General features: G+C 40.9%; 1 long non-coding RNA gene across 1 annotated transcript in view; it reads left to right on the top strand.

The window, feature by feature from the left end:
• The first annotated feature begins 9,029 nt into the window (after positions 1 to 9,029).
• The window catches only part of LOC308647982, a 75,697-nt gene continuing 69,190 nt past the window's right edge, over positions 9,030 to 15,536 (top strand). Inside the window, exon 1 of the long non-coding RNA XR_014021753.1 lies at positions 9,030 to 9,154. This is a non-coding gene — a long non-coding RNA (uncharacterized lncRNA). The remainder of the gene's footprint in view (positions 9,155 to 15,536) is intronic.

The following is a 15,536-nucleotide window of genomic DNA, read 5'->3' as shown; positions in this document are numbered from 1 at the left end:
TAGCACTGGTCCTTTGGCCCTGTCTCTTGGCCCATCTCAAGAATAAGAGGAGTGAGAATAAGGCCAGGGGTCTTAGAGGACACCCAGAATCCCCTGATCTTGTAGCAGGATTAAGGGAAGACTGTTTGCTATAGTGACTAGCTCTTGCTGCTCCTAAACAGAGGCTTAGGCAGGTTGTGACCCCTGGAATACTCTGAAAGGATCTCCTGAACCCTTGTGGTCTGCACACCCAGAGATACCAACACTGATCTCCATGTCTATATTGCTCAGAGGGTTGGCCATTAATCAGACTGTTGGGTTCAAATCCCAGCTCTGACATTGCTGACCGTGATACCTTGGAGAAGTTGTTTAGTTATGCTCTGCCTCATGTTCCTCATCTGTAAAATGGAGACACTAAAAGCATGCACCTTTGAAGGGCTGCTGAAAGAATTAAATCAGACAATACATGTAAAGTGCTTTCATCAACATGTGCACATCGATGCTCAATGACTATCCACTGCTGATATTTCTTGCTACTTGTTACTCTATGTTTAGGTACCTCTCTTTCCTATTAATCTTTGACCATCTGTCTTCTAGTCCTGTGTCACCATCTAGCCATAGCATTTAGCTTATGACAGACATTCAGTAAGTTTTGTTGAATTGAGGAAGCTTCATGTATGCCTGTTTTTATGCATGTATGGGTATATTCATTCATTCATTCTTAGTGAAATACAATGATTCCAAATTTATTCAAGAGATTTCTAAGATATGGGGCCTCAATTATATGGCCCCCAAATGATAATAAGATAGCAACCTAGGACATAAGACATTCCCTTCTCTCTCCCTCAATAGGACGACTGGAATGAGAGAAATTATTTCACTTGATAACATCAAAACTATCATACTATTGCCAACCTGTAATTAACCCAGATCCAGGTTTTGATTCTATAAGATTGTTTCTATACAGAAGAAATCCTCTTTGTAGATCTTTCCTATTCCTAGTACTCCTACACTACTCCATACAATAGATACCACCCCTTTTCCAAACTATTTGAAAGGTATTTCCTGACTTTTCATATCCACTTGCCAAGAATAAAGGATCTGATTTTTGAGATGAAAAACCAGATCAGATCATGCAGCCTGGGCCCATCAGGTTTACCCTCTGGGACCTGCCCACGAAGTGTGAGTGCTCTTCTCTACTCCCCTTATAGACCTGTGGAAGGCAAACTCACCTAAGCAGAGCTTCTCCATCTTGCAATTAGGCACATTACTCTAATTATAGGTGGGAATGGGGAAACCCATTCTCAATACCCAATAAGCTTGAAGCCTTGGTGTGTCACTGCTCTATTTCCCAATTGGCTGCAGAATTAATGGGGGGAACTTCAGACCAACTTTTCCAAAATGCTAACATTCTCCCTTGGGGAGACCTCATGTCTACCATTCAGTAGTCTAAAGATGATGGCTGGGGAAATACAAGGAATACTAGAGCTTCTTAATGCTAAAAAGCATATTTTCAAGATAGATCTTCTTTGAAAAGCAAATAGTAACATAATGCACAAAAATCACCTTCTACTAACACCAATTTTTCCCCAACTAGCCCTGGAGCACACTAAAAGGAGCTAAGAAATCCCTATTGACAAAAAATATAGTCAACCATCACTTAGAGATGGAATATATTAATAAAAAAATGTCATTAGGCCATTTCTTCATTGTGTAAGAATTGTGGAGTGCATTTTCACAAACCAAGATGATGCAGACCAGTCACACCATGTGGCCTCTTGATGTCATCAATAGACACAGCAAACATGAGACAATGAGACTGCGGCTGGCACAACACCACATACTAGTTAACCATGAGCCTTTCATTTTTATAAGTAGAAGGAAAATGCTCTAAAATAACAATAAAAAGTAAAGTGTAGTAAATATGTAGCTAGTAACATAGCCCTTTATTATCATTATCAAGTATCATGTATTCTACATAATCATACATGGTACATTTTTATATGACTGGTAGCACAGTGGGTTTGTTTACACCAGTGTCACCACAAACACATGAAAAATGCATTGGTCAATGATGTCACCAGTTGATAGGAATTTTTCAGCTCCATTATAATCTCGTGAGACAATGATTATATGTTCAGTTCATCCTTGACTGAAAATCTTGTAAAGCTGTGGGTGGAGTGGAGGGGAGTGACCCTATGCCACCTACTTCTCGTCTGTCTTTCACTCCTTTTCTCTCCCAAAATCTGGGATAAATCTGGTAAACAGTACTAGAAAATGTATTGTGGGCAGCTTGTCCCTTTAATAGAGATATTTAGATCTGGAAAACAGACCCTGAGTTCATTTACTTGACAGCTGTACAGCTAAGGGCATCAAGCCTGTCTTCAAAAAGCCTGATTCTCTGAGAGGAGCACAGGAAGCCAACTGAAGGAAGACAGATCCTGGTGCCTGATGCAGGTGACAGGCCACCAGCACCAGGAGGCCAATAAATGCTCACCCCTTTGAGTTAGCAGCACTTCCCTGAGGGAATGCGCAGTGCAGTAGGGGTGGAAGTACAGGATTTCCCTCCCTCTGGACTTGGGCAGAATTGGGGGAAGAAAGGCATGAAATTTCCCTTCTCTGACTAGAGGTCTTCTCTCAGATTAGAAAGTCCCGAACAAGCATCCTCCATCTGAGAATGACCTAATCTGGAAATTATCTTCACCAAAATGAAGACTGAGTCTGGACCCCATTAAGGCACACCTGCACCTACCCAACTAGAAAGAATCCTGTCAGAGAGAGTCTAGTCTCCATTCCTTGTACTTACAGCAGCACATGGTGGAACTGTGAAGGAAGAGAAACTTCAAGCCCAGTCATTACAATGCCATACAGCTCAGCAATTCCTTCCTGTCCCCTGAGGAAAGAACTTAAACTTGCCTCCCTATCTCAGCCATGTATCCCTTCATCTGGATCTCCAGGGGAAATTACATCACAGCATCATTACAAACTCCCTTCAACATCCTGAGAGGAATTTCCTCCAGTTGTCCTCCTACAAATGGGAACTCATTTCTTTTTGCATAGGTTTTTGCTAGAAAGAGTGGTCAGGCTTTACTAAACCATTATTCAGCTTTGACTTTGGTCACAAGGTAATCAAAGTCCAGTCAGCATTTCTTCACATCCTGCCAGTCAATAATTAATCCACCCCTCATGAGGGCTCTGAGAACTTTTAATGTCTTAAGTGACACTATGCAGAGTCCATCCCATCTGATAATCAAGTCTGAGGCTGGTCTAGACTCCTCTGCATCTTGAGAAGCTTCCCCCAAGGAAGTATACAAATGTGAAGTAGTCTTTCTCACTAAAAATATCAAGAAATCCATGTTTTAGATTGATTATTCACTCTGCTATCCCAGCACTAACCTGTAACATGTAGAACCATTTGTGACTGGTGACAATTTGGTTCCTTCCATCTGACCATATAGAGAGATGTTCAGACCACTTAAGTGGAGTCTTGTGGCAATTTGGCTGTTGCAAACAAAATATTGACTCACTACCATACATTCAGGCATCATATCACAATTTGAAAATGGCATAGTACATTTGATGTAGGAGATAGACTCCTATAAAACCAGGGATGTACAACATTTTAGAAACTAGAATTAACTTCCCATGTGGATTGGCAACCACGAGATCCTTAATTTCTGAGTCATTGTAATAAATTTTGGGTTTATCTCCAAATTCCTACCTTATCCTGTCAAATAGCTAATTTTATGGGGAAAAAAGCAATGAAAATCCAAACTTTAGAGAACTGATGGTAATCTCTATTAAAAGCAGATTATTTTCATAAAAGAGACTTCAGGCATAAGAGATGAAAATAGGTACTGCCTTTTACAGCAATATCCACACTTTCAGATTGTATGAATAGTAAAATGGCCCAAAATATTTTAGGAATGACAGAGAATTGTCAACATTTTATCTTACCAAGTTGGGGTATTATTTTTAAGTGTATAAATAAATAAATACTATTTTCAGTCATCATATTTTTCAAAATAGTAGGGATATTATAACACCAAAATGCAAGAAGGGTATAATCTCACAATGAATTAAGAAATGACACACATCAGATAGAGCACTAATCTCTAGGTATATAAAGAACTCAAAAAGCTAAGCACCAAAAAAACCCAAATAACTCAATCAACAAATGGGCCAAGGATCTGAACAGATATACAATCAATCAACAAATATATGAAAAAATGTTCATCATCTCTAGCAATTAGAGAAATGCAAATCAAAACTACTCTAAGATATCATCTCACTCCAGTCAGAATGGCAGCTATTATGAAGACAAACAACAATAAGTGTTGGTGAGGATGTGGGGAAAAAGGTACACTCAAACATTGCTGGTGAGACTGCAAATTGGTGCAGCCAATATGGAAAGCAGTATGGAGATTCCTTGGAAGTCTGGGAATAGAACCACCATTTGACTCAGCTATCCCTCTCCTTGGTCTATACCCAAAGGACATAAAAACAGCATACTACAGGGACACAGCCACATCAATGTTTAGAGCAGTACAATTCATAATAACTAAACTGTGGAATCAACCTAGATGCCCTTCAGTGGATGAATGGATTTAAAAAAATGTGGCATATATACACAACAGAATTTTACTCAGCAATAAAAGAGAACAAAATCATGGCATTTGCAGGTAAATGGATGGCGTTGGAGAAGATGATGCTAAGTAAAGTTAGTCAATTCCAAAAAAACAAATGCTGAATGTTTTCTCTGATATAAGGAGGCTGACTCATAGTGGGGTAGGGAGGAGGAGCATGGGAGGAATAGATGAATTCTAGATAGGGCAGACGGGTAGGAGGTAAAGGGAGGGGGCAGGGGATTAGCAGGGATGGTGGAATGTGATAGACATCATTATCCAAAGTACATGTATGAAAACATGAATTGGTGTCAACATACTTTATATACAACCAGAGATAAGAAAATATGTGCTGTATAAGTGTAATAAGAATTGTAATGCATTCTGCTGTCATTTATTTTTTTTAATTAATAAAAAAAGAAATGACAGTTGGCATTAGTGCACTGCTTTTAAATAGAGATTCAAGAACTTCTTAAATGTTAAAATATTGCAAGATATATTTTAATTTGTTATTTTATTTTTCATGTAACTTATTTTTTTGTACAAGTGTGATAAAGTTAGGGATACACATTTATTAGAAGTATACAAATAGAAATTCAAACATTCAATATTTGTTTTTATCTTGTACTTTATTTTAAATACAAATTTTCATAGGTATATGGACCTAAATGGAAGCAATATATCTAATAATACTGCTACTTCAATAAAGTTGAGAGTTGAATGGTATCTCCCAAAGAGACATATTTAAGTCCTTTCCAAGTCAAATGCATTTTTGTTTGGAAGTAGAGTCCTTGCAATTGTAATCAGATCAAGATGAGACCAGACTGTATTAGGGTATGCCGTGGTGTGCTTATAAGAGAAAGGAACAGGGCACAGAGAAACATGCAGGCAGAGAACAGCATGTGAAGACAGAGGGGACTGACTACGGGTCTAGGAATGCCAACATTTCCAGGCAACTCCCAGAAGCTAAGAGGTAAAGAAGGATGCTGGGGGCTGGGGATGTGGCTCAAGCTGTAGTGCGCTCGCCTGGCATGCGTGTGGCCCGGGTTCAATCCTCAGCACCACATACCAACAAAGATGTTGTGTCCGCCGAGAACTAAAAAATAAATATTAAAAATTCTCTCTCTCTCTCTCTCTCTCTCTCTCTCTCTCTCTCTCTCTCTCTCTCTCCCCCCTCTCTCACTCTCTCTTTAAAAAAAAAAAAAAAAAAAAAGAAGGATGCTTTCATGAGGCTTCAGAGGTGGCTTGGCCCTGTCAACACGTTGATATTAGATGTTTTCCCTCCAGAAATAAGACAAAAAAATGATGTTTTAGCCACCTAGTTTATTATACTCTTCCCCCTTATCTGCAGGAAATTTGTTCTAAGAATCCTGAGGAATACACTATGTCTTTTCCTATACATACATGCATATGATAAAGTTTAATTTATAAATTAGGCAGGGTAAGAAATTAGCAATAATAAATGATAATAAAATAGAACAATATATAACATTGTAGTGCAATAAATGTTTCTCTTTCTGGAATTTTTCACTTAATATTTTCAAACTTGGATTGACCACAAGTGCCTGAAACCACAGAAAGTGAAACCTTTGACAAAGGAAGTTCTGTGCTTTGTTGCAGCAGCCCTAGGAAACAAAGTTGAGTGGGGTAGACTGAAAGAAATCAAGACCCTTTGGCCTCTGTGTTGTGTCCCTTGCTATATGACTAACGAAACAACTGGGCAGGCAAACCAGGGCTCCCAACATTGGAGGTTGAGGGAAATGGAGAATGTACCCCATTTGGCAGCAGCTCATGTGAGGGCAGGGTACTCAGGGCCCTGATCACTCATAAGACATAGAAATTTACATAAAAGAATTCCCACAAATTCTGTTACAAATCAGTGTTATCATCAGAGTTTTCCAAATTGATGGAAAAAATTAATGCTGCACTCATGACAAAATAGTATTTATAAGTTCTCATTTTCACATAATACCTTCTCCAGAAGGTAGGTGCCCTTGAACTCAAGCACCCCATTGATTAAAAAAACTTCTTTGGAAACCTAGACCCAAATGGCCAAAACCAAGGAGAAGACTCCAGGACCTGTGGCCTGAGTGAAGAATCATCTTCCTCTGTGTTAGCACTTCAGCTTCTAAGTCCATTAATCCAGAGCTCCCTGCAGGGCCCTGTCATCCTGGGGGCCCATGGGGCAGCGGTCTCTGGGGGCAGAACTACTCAGTTCACCTGGTGCCCTTGGACCTGTCAGAGTTTCCATCTGTGTTTGTACTCGTCCACTCTGTGCTCAAGCCTGGGGAGGGGGGCATCCTTCCAATGGCTCCTGGGCTATGGAATGTATTTAAGAGCCTTGTTCAGAACCCTTGTCCACCTCTCTCAAATTTGACAACTGTTTAAGCATTATTGCTTGAATGGATGCAGATGTTCAGTTCATCTCTCACTGGGAGGAGCACTTCTTTAGAAGAAGGAGAAAAACTGGCTTTTTTCTTCTTTTTTTTTCTTTTCGTAGACACATATTTTATCTTTATATTTGTATCAAGAGCTGCCAAGAGATGCATCTGGTCCCCAAATCAAGAATCTCACACTCCTCCTCCCAACTCACAGCTTTCCAAGCGCCTCTCTTTGTGATCTCTGCCCAAACAAGCTGTCAGCCGAGCTCAACGGACAGATGACCAACACCTCGTGGAGGAAAAGGGTCCTTTTCTCATGGATGCCAGGAAGAATGGCACCAATGGCATTTTTAACGTCATCTGCTGCCTTTTACTTTTTTCCATACAGCTCATTTTCTGATTAATATTTTCAGCAGCTAGAGCAAATGCCAGTTTAATTAAATTTCCACACCATCCCCCCTTTATCCAATTAGCGGGTTCACTGGCTCCTCAACAACCTCCAGTGTCTGCATTTGTAGTGAATGCTCAGTTGCTTCTGGCTTTGCCAAAAAAAATCTGTTACATATTAAGTTATAATAAGATATAGGCAATTATAGTAGCAGCAGGACAAATAGATTTGTATGGTTCATTACAACGGATTTCTGGAACATACATAGTGTAAATAACCAGTTTCTAGGGCAGAGTGTATTTTGAAGAAATGTTTTTAAAAGTTGGGTGGGGGGGAATGGTGGGAAGAGGCCATGACTAGATACTATAAGGAAGGAAACCCTACCACTCGTAGTTCTCTGTTATTTAGATGAGCAACATTTCAACACATAAACCACAAATAGAAGTGAAAGATGAAGAAACATTCCATGGAAAATGGGTGGCAACCTGTTTTTCATTTCTAGAATGAGAGTAATACCAGTGTCATTATATTTGAAAAAACTGGGTAAGCAAGGAGAAGGATCAAACCACAGAAAAGTCTCTGATGTGTGACCAGTCATGTACATACCCTCTGCACACTGTCCGTAATATCTCATTAAAACCTCATGATACTGGACTGAGATACTAAAATGACAATGTCACAGAGTTCACTCTAATAGCTACTGTTTCCCAAGAGAGAAAAGGGAGGCTTAAGAAGAGGCTTAACTGTTCAAGGTCACCCAGCTAGGAAGTACCAGAGTCAGAAACAGTGTGAGTCTTTCTGACTCTAAAACCTGCACTCTTTCCATGACACTATTCTAGGCAAAGAGGTCTGGGTCAATGTAAAAATAGAGTAGAAGAAATCCTTTCTGCCGGCAAAGGTTTCAGAAATGCCAGAGGAGCTTCTTCTCTTAAATTAATATAATAATTAGCTCAAGACACATCAGGCTAGTTGGATGCCAGCAGGTCTTGATAATGGAGTGAAGGAATGGTATCCCATTGAGTGGTCAGAAAGGGCTTCTGTGATAGAAATGAACATGGAGCAGGGGAAACAAGATTGGGTGAATTTATTACTTAAATTTATTACTTAAATTTAAGTCCCTGATACAGCTCTACCTCAGGGACTTAAAATCCCCAATTGTGAAATATAGTATCATCTTCCTCACTATATTTAAGAAAAATACTACAATATCCTGAGAACTGCACCTAGACAGAGCCTTCGGAAATCTTGTGCCTCCTGCCACCCAACTTATCCCTAAGTCATAAGCATTATTGTTTTATCTTAAAATCCTTCCAGGAAGGTGGTTCTCCAGCACTCTTCTATGTTCCATATGGAGAACTATTTTTTAACCAATACCACACTGCAGAATCCATTTTATGACTCCCAGGATAAATTCAAGGCATTTTGCCTAATTCTTCAGCCCAGATTGGAAGTAGAGTTGAAAAATTCCATATAAGTAAATACTCTATGAGTTTATACAGGCTGAAGTTACTGAGCCCAGAATATTATCAAGTTCCCCAGAGAACCTACAGCAAGCAACATGTGAAAATGTCTTTAAAGAGATGTGCCAAAGTGCTAACCTCTCCCACTTTGAGAAACAAGGGTAGGAAGGGAAGATTTGAGCTCCTTGGGATGGGTGCAGAGCTGGGTGAGCAGATCGTACATTTGATCAGAGTGAGGGTCCCATGCAGAAGCTAGCAGCCAACCAAAGAAGAGAAACCTGACTGCTAAACTGGGAGAACAGGAGCAGCATTTCTGTTTGAGTAAGGTTTGGTGGTGTTCACAAGAGTCTATCTGTTACCTTTTATGTTCTGTGTGTCCACTTTTGTTGGTTCCAAGTTGCCTGTGTTGAAGTGGAAAGTTCAGGATTTGAAGTCCTGGGAAATATGTTTGGTCTATCTTTGTCTTTATGTACTTGTGAAATTTTAATCAATCCAATACTAAAGTCTCTTATATCTGAAAGAGTGGTCTAAAATTCATGACCCCATGGTCTTTTCTAGTACTAAGACACATGAGTCTTGAACAATAAAGATCAAAGTTGAGTTAATTGAGTCTCACACCTAGTGAAATACACAGCAGAATTTAAAACCTACAATGAAATATCAAACATGATAAGAGCAAGGGGTTGAAACTGATCTCTCTGGACTCTTAGTCCCTTTATAGCTAAAACTTATTATCAAATCCCAAGGACAAGAACAAATTCAAAATAATTTGTATCAGACTTGTCTTCCAGAGGGACAACCCTACCCATGACCCTAATAACAGGGGTCAGAACACCCAGCCTAGGTGCACTGTTCAGTGTTCTTGTGCCCCACCCTAAAGAATGAGGATAGAATAAGTAGTATCCAGAGGAAGTGTGAGCCAAGCAGAGTCCTCTACGGAGAAACTGAAATTTGTGAACTGAATGATGAGGGGACAGAAACTGAAGGTTGTTGTTATATACGTGTCTAAAGAGGACAGCAGTCAGGGTGGACCACAAGAAAACCAAAGCTACAGGGCAGCAGGAACCAAAGTGAATGAGGAATGATCCTACGGTGCAGGTGCATGTTCTTCAGAAATAGTCTTCCCATCCACCTATCCACCTAGTACACATACCTCTACTAGTCCTCTGCCCCTAAATCAGACTGATACTGTGACCAGTTAAATATGGTCGAAGGACCAGTGTGGCCTCCAAGGATAGGCCATGAGGAGCTTTGCAGTTTCCACTGGGACTCTTGAGATGCTCTCTCTTACAACTCAGCTGCCTTGCTAAGAGATAGCCATGTCACAGAGAGAGGTCGCATATAGGGATTCCAGTCAAAGCTCCCGCTGAGCTCCCTGTCCATAGCCAGTGTCAAATGCTGGCCCTGGGAGTGACCCACTTCAGAAATTCAGCCCAGGTGAGCTTCAAGATGGCTCCAACTCTAGCTGCCATCTCCCTGTACGTCCATGAAACACCTCGAGTAGGTGTGGAATGTTGTCAACTCACAGAACTATGAGAGTTAGTGATCATTTATATTTCGAGGCACTATATTTTGGAGTAGTCTGATGTGTACTAACAGATAACCAGAACAGGTCCATAGAGAAGGGAGCAGATGGACAGAGAAAATCATCTACAAGAGAGATAGATACTGGTTCTGAGAAATAGTGAACCCAACAGAGCTTCATCTATCTTTAAAATACCAGTCTTTCATTTGGATAAATTTAAGAAAGTGTCTTCTCCTTATAGTTAAAAAAAAAAACAACTAAAATCCAACTAGAAAAAGAGTGAAATAGACAGATACCTAGTGGTAGACCGGGACTGTAGGTTTCCAAAAGCTATCTCAGATAAATACTTGCCCTAACAAGATTTTCACACCTCTGTCATGTAATGAGAAACACAAAACTGTTAGAATTTTTGTTCATGAATCCAAATTTATTAAACTGATGAAGGCAGCTTATGAAATTATCTATTCTTAGAATTTCAAATGTGAAGCAGAGTAGTATGGAATCCCTACTACCCAAGTGTCAGTCATTGAATTCTAGGTCATCAGGAAATGGGGCATTCATGTCTCCTCTGCCTCTCCTCTTCTCCCTTTTCTCTCATAAGCCCCAGGGCTGAAATAGTTGGCAATTGCTTTTTCCCCTTCCTGGTTAGCCAGTCCTTCCTATATGGTAGAATTACCACTTTCTCTGTGTCCTACCTATTCTTTTTCTTCCTTACCCTGGAATGAGGGCTAAGCCTCAGTGGCAGATGGCATAAAAGGGGCTATAGGAAGTAAAAACTTTTGGAAAGTGGGAGATTGGGTGTAGCTTTCATCAGATTCAATAAAAGAAGACCCTACAACAGGAAAAAGGTCTATTATCTCTCTCAATGCTTTGAGTTTGCTCTAAACTTAGCTACTTAGCCTATGCTTGAGCAAATCCAAGTAAATAAAATATTTTAAGCAAGATCACCTTTTCTCCATAGCCCCTCCAGTGCTCCCATGGTGTTAATTATCAGCTCTTAGATCGTTTAATGATGGCTGTTAGAAATTGAAGAAAAGGAAAATCCTCTCCCAGACTCCTTGCCCAAGGTCACTGAGAATCAGTGGGTGAACAAGGACTAAGATCCATGGCATTCCCTACCAGCCTTCTTTTGAGCCAGGAGATCAAACCCTGTGCAGACAGCCTGCTGGCCCTGATTTGCATTGTGAAAGTCACCTGTCTAGCTCTGCCCCCAAGGCAAAAAGATCAAAGCTGGGAGGGTAGCCCGGGGCAGGGAGGAAATACAGTATTGATGCAATGAGATGCACAGTAATTCTCCTCCATCCACTTTTTCAATAATGAAAGTGAGCCTGGGAAGTGACCAGTAACCATCTCCTTCCAAGAGCTCACATCAGGACTCACACTGGTCCTGCCAAACATGCCTCATGCAGTTTTTTCCAGAAAAGAAAAGCAGCAAGGAAAAGGAGATACAGCCAGCTATGTTGCCAGCTCTGAGGGTTCTCAGGCTCCTTTTCCACCTCTGTGGAAGTACTCTGTGGGGAGATGGGTTTTAAACTCTTTCAGTCTCACAGTTCAGAAATAATTACATGCAGACGTTAAAAATCTAAAACAGTTAAAAGAGTATCCATGGTCCTTAAAATGAGGTGGGGGACAGTCAGAACCACTGTTATCAAAAATGCTAAAAATAGCAAATGCTGGTGAGGATGTGGAGACAGGTACCAGTTCGGGGCTAGTTGGAGTGTAAATTAGTATACCCATTGTGAAGAAGAGTATGGAGGTTCCACCAAATACTAAAAATAGATCTCTGTGGAGAAGATAGTTGGAGAGTAACTTCTCGCTATGGGATGTCTGTCACTGGAATGCCCTGATGACTACCATGCTGAGCTGAGCTTAGATGAAAAGAGGAGGAGGCTGTGAGGCAGATAAGAGGTAGGAATGTCAAGTTTGGTGACAAGCTGAGATATCAGAGCCACACATAAAACCCAAGGATTAGACATATTTTACATTAGGGAAGATAACAGGGGCAAAATATATACTGACTTTGAGGTCCTTGGAGATTTCTCTGTCTGAAACTCCTGCTGAAGATGACATCACTAACCTTCAGCAGAAGCCAGGCTCCTGGGAGCCACGGCTCACCACAGAAGCAGCTAGAGTTTCTGTATAAGAGAAGCCCAGGCCCCTATGGCCCTGGCTACAGAGTGTGGGCGGTAAAGGAAGATTTAAGGATTAAATGGTGAAAATACTAAGTGAACATGAGTTCCTTATTTGTGATCTGGATATTAAAATTTTTCAGCTTCCACATTTCAAATGTTCAAGAAGGATCATTTATATATTTATTCCCCCTATTTCTAAAAAGATGACAAAAGCTGTTTAAAAAAAAAAAAGCTGTCCCCTCTCCTCACAGTAAGCACTCATGTGTGCTATTTGCAACCTGGTTAATCTGGTTTCCAGTTGAATCTTTTCATTTGCCTCAGCCAGTGAGCTTTTCTACCTCTTCCCCAACCATGTCCTGTTGGTTCTAAGCGTGCATATTTCTCCTACACCCAGAGGGCAACTTTCTACTGTTTCTACAGATAAGTCCTATCACCAGGAGCATGGAAGTTTAGGATTCTGGGTGCCAATTCTGACTTTGCTACTTACTGCCCATGCCTCACCAGCATTTGCTTTTTTAGCATGTTTTATAACAACCATTGTATAAAAGTCATTGAAACTCTCTGAGCCTTACTTCCACATTTGCCAAACAAGGCAAAGATGAAAAGAAGTAACAGACACACAGCACACTCTACACCTGGCATATAGCAGGTACTCCTAGAGAGCAGCTATTACCTGTCTACTTCACCTCCGTTCTTCCATATGTCACTCTGGGGAAGCAAGATTGACCAGGAGCTGGCTGGGCACAGTGGTGCATACCCACAATCCCAGAAGCTCAGGAGGCTGAAGCAGGAGGATCATGAGTTCAAAGCCAGCCTCAGCAAAAGCAAGGAGCTAAGCAACTCAGTGAGACCCTGTTTCTAAATAAAATACAAAATAGGGCTGGGGATAGGGCTCAGTGACTGAGTGCCCCTGAATCTAAGCATGCATATTGGTCCTACTACCTTAATATGCCTGACTCCCTTCCAGCTGATGGACTCACAGGAGAGCCAGGAGGATGAAATGTGCCTTTTTTGGTTTTCACTTGAGTTCAAATAGAGGAAGAGAAAGTCTCCAAAGATCTCCTTTCCCCCTGTCTCTGAATTCAACCTGTTCATCTCCACTAACACATCAGCCCAATGATTTTCAAGTCCAATTATTTCTAACATCTTTAACATAGTCCCAAATGTCCTTTCTTTGCCAGCAACCAACCCAAAGCATCAAAACCTCTGGATGTAAATGAGGTATATCAGAGGGTAGAATCTCACTTTAAAGAGTGGGAGAAATACCCTTAGATATACCTACCGAAGATGGGCTGTGATACACAGGCTTGAAGAGCAATAATTGTGGGGCTTCAAGTAATGAGGTAGAAAGTTCTGGGGTCCAGAAAATGGACAGAAGGAGAGTTGGGATCTGCAACATTGAAGGCATCTGTCCACAAACACAAATTCAACACAAAGGGAGGATCTGGAATCTCCATGGTATCAGGCCAGACAAGGAAAGAGATTCAGTGTAGGTGGCCCTGAAACTACTTCTCAGTACAAGCAAGTTTCTTGGCTACTACTGCTGCTCTTGAGAGCCCCCTACTGGAATGAAGGCATATTCAGCATTTTCAGTGAGGCATCAGCCTGAAGACACCTGGACCACACCGGGACATCATTGGTTCGTTCACAAGTACATATGGCAGGTTTAGTGCTTCCCACACTGTTCTAAGCCCTGCAGATACAGCTAAGAAGAAGGCTAACTGCTACCTTTGTGGACCTTATATGCTAGTGATGCATTCTTGTCTGGATAACACAAGATACAACATGGACCCTCAAAGCCAGTATTCACACACCCAATATGTCCATGGGCCGGAAATAACAGCCATGAACAGAGTAATCCAGTTGTAAAACAGTACAGATGATGGGGACTGTGGAGACTATAGAGATCTTCTGCCACACCCAAAGAAGGAAGCCATTTATTGGTTCCAGACAATTGTTCCCACACAAGACTGTAATTTCATTGTTTCCAGATCATTCTGGTTTGTCAGTAAAAACCAGAAAGTATCCAATTATTCAATCTGAAAACAATCAAACTAAACTCATCTGATGGCAAGGTCCTGTCTGAGAGACATCTCTTTGTGACTCCTGCTTCCGATGTTCAGTGAGGATTGACAGAAATTGAGGGGTCAAGTCGATCAACAATTCTAATGTTCTAGCACAGTAGGGTAACTATTACTGGCCACATTAGTTCTATATTTTAAAATAGCTAGTAGAAAGGATTTTGAATGTTTCTAACAGAAAGAAATGATAAACATTTGAGGTGATGGATCTGCCAATTACCCTGATCTGATCATTACACATTGAAGTATCACATTGTACCCCATAAATATGTACAATTATCATATGTCAATTAAATTGTGTGTGTATATGTGTGTATTTAAACTCAAAATCAGAAATACATAGTCTCAAATTGGCTTCATAATTTGTTGACAGGGTAGTAAGGTCACTTTTTAAAGGCAGATTACATCTGCAAAACAGGAACAATATCATAAAACATTGACATTAGCCAACAAATGATAGATGTATAGAACCCCTACCTGACATGTGGATAAACCACATGTGCATTATACACACACACACACACACACACACACACACACACACACAGAGTCAATTGTTATAAGTGCTGGGTGTTGGAATCCTGGCAGGAAACATGGGCATTCAAAGGTTTTAACTGAAGGGGTTTAGTTGTTCTGCTTACAGAGGCATGGAAAGGGCACAGGGGTTGGTGGGGAATGCAAACAGAGGATGAGGCAACAAGGACTAGAAATATCAGGGAGTCATTACCACCCCTGGTATGCAGGAACAACGGGAGGGAAAAAGTTCTGAGATTCTGAGGGAGATGGAGCTGTGGATGAAGGATACTTGACAGGTGTGATGGTCCTAAAGAAAACTGACCCAACAGATTGCTTCTACACCACAGGCTTTTCTAATCTCCTGCTGCTGCCTCCCATTGCCCAAACCAATCTAGAAGCCAGATGGCAAGACAGCCTTGTGGCAAAATCTGCAGAGATCTGTCTCACAG

This window comes from Spermophilus citellus, assembly GCF_964194105.1.
Source record: "Spermophilus citellus genome assembly, chromosome: 1".
NCBI classification, from domain to species: domain Eukaryota; kingdom Metazoa; phylum Chordata; class Mammalia; order Rodentia; family Sciuridae; genus Spermophilus; species Spermophilus citellus.
The sequence above is the reverse complement of the archived record's forward strand: the minus strand, read 5'-3'. Positions and strand labels throughout refer to the sequence as shown.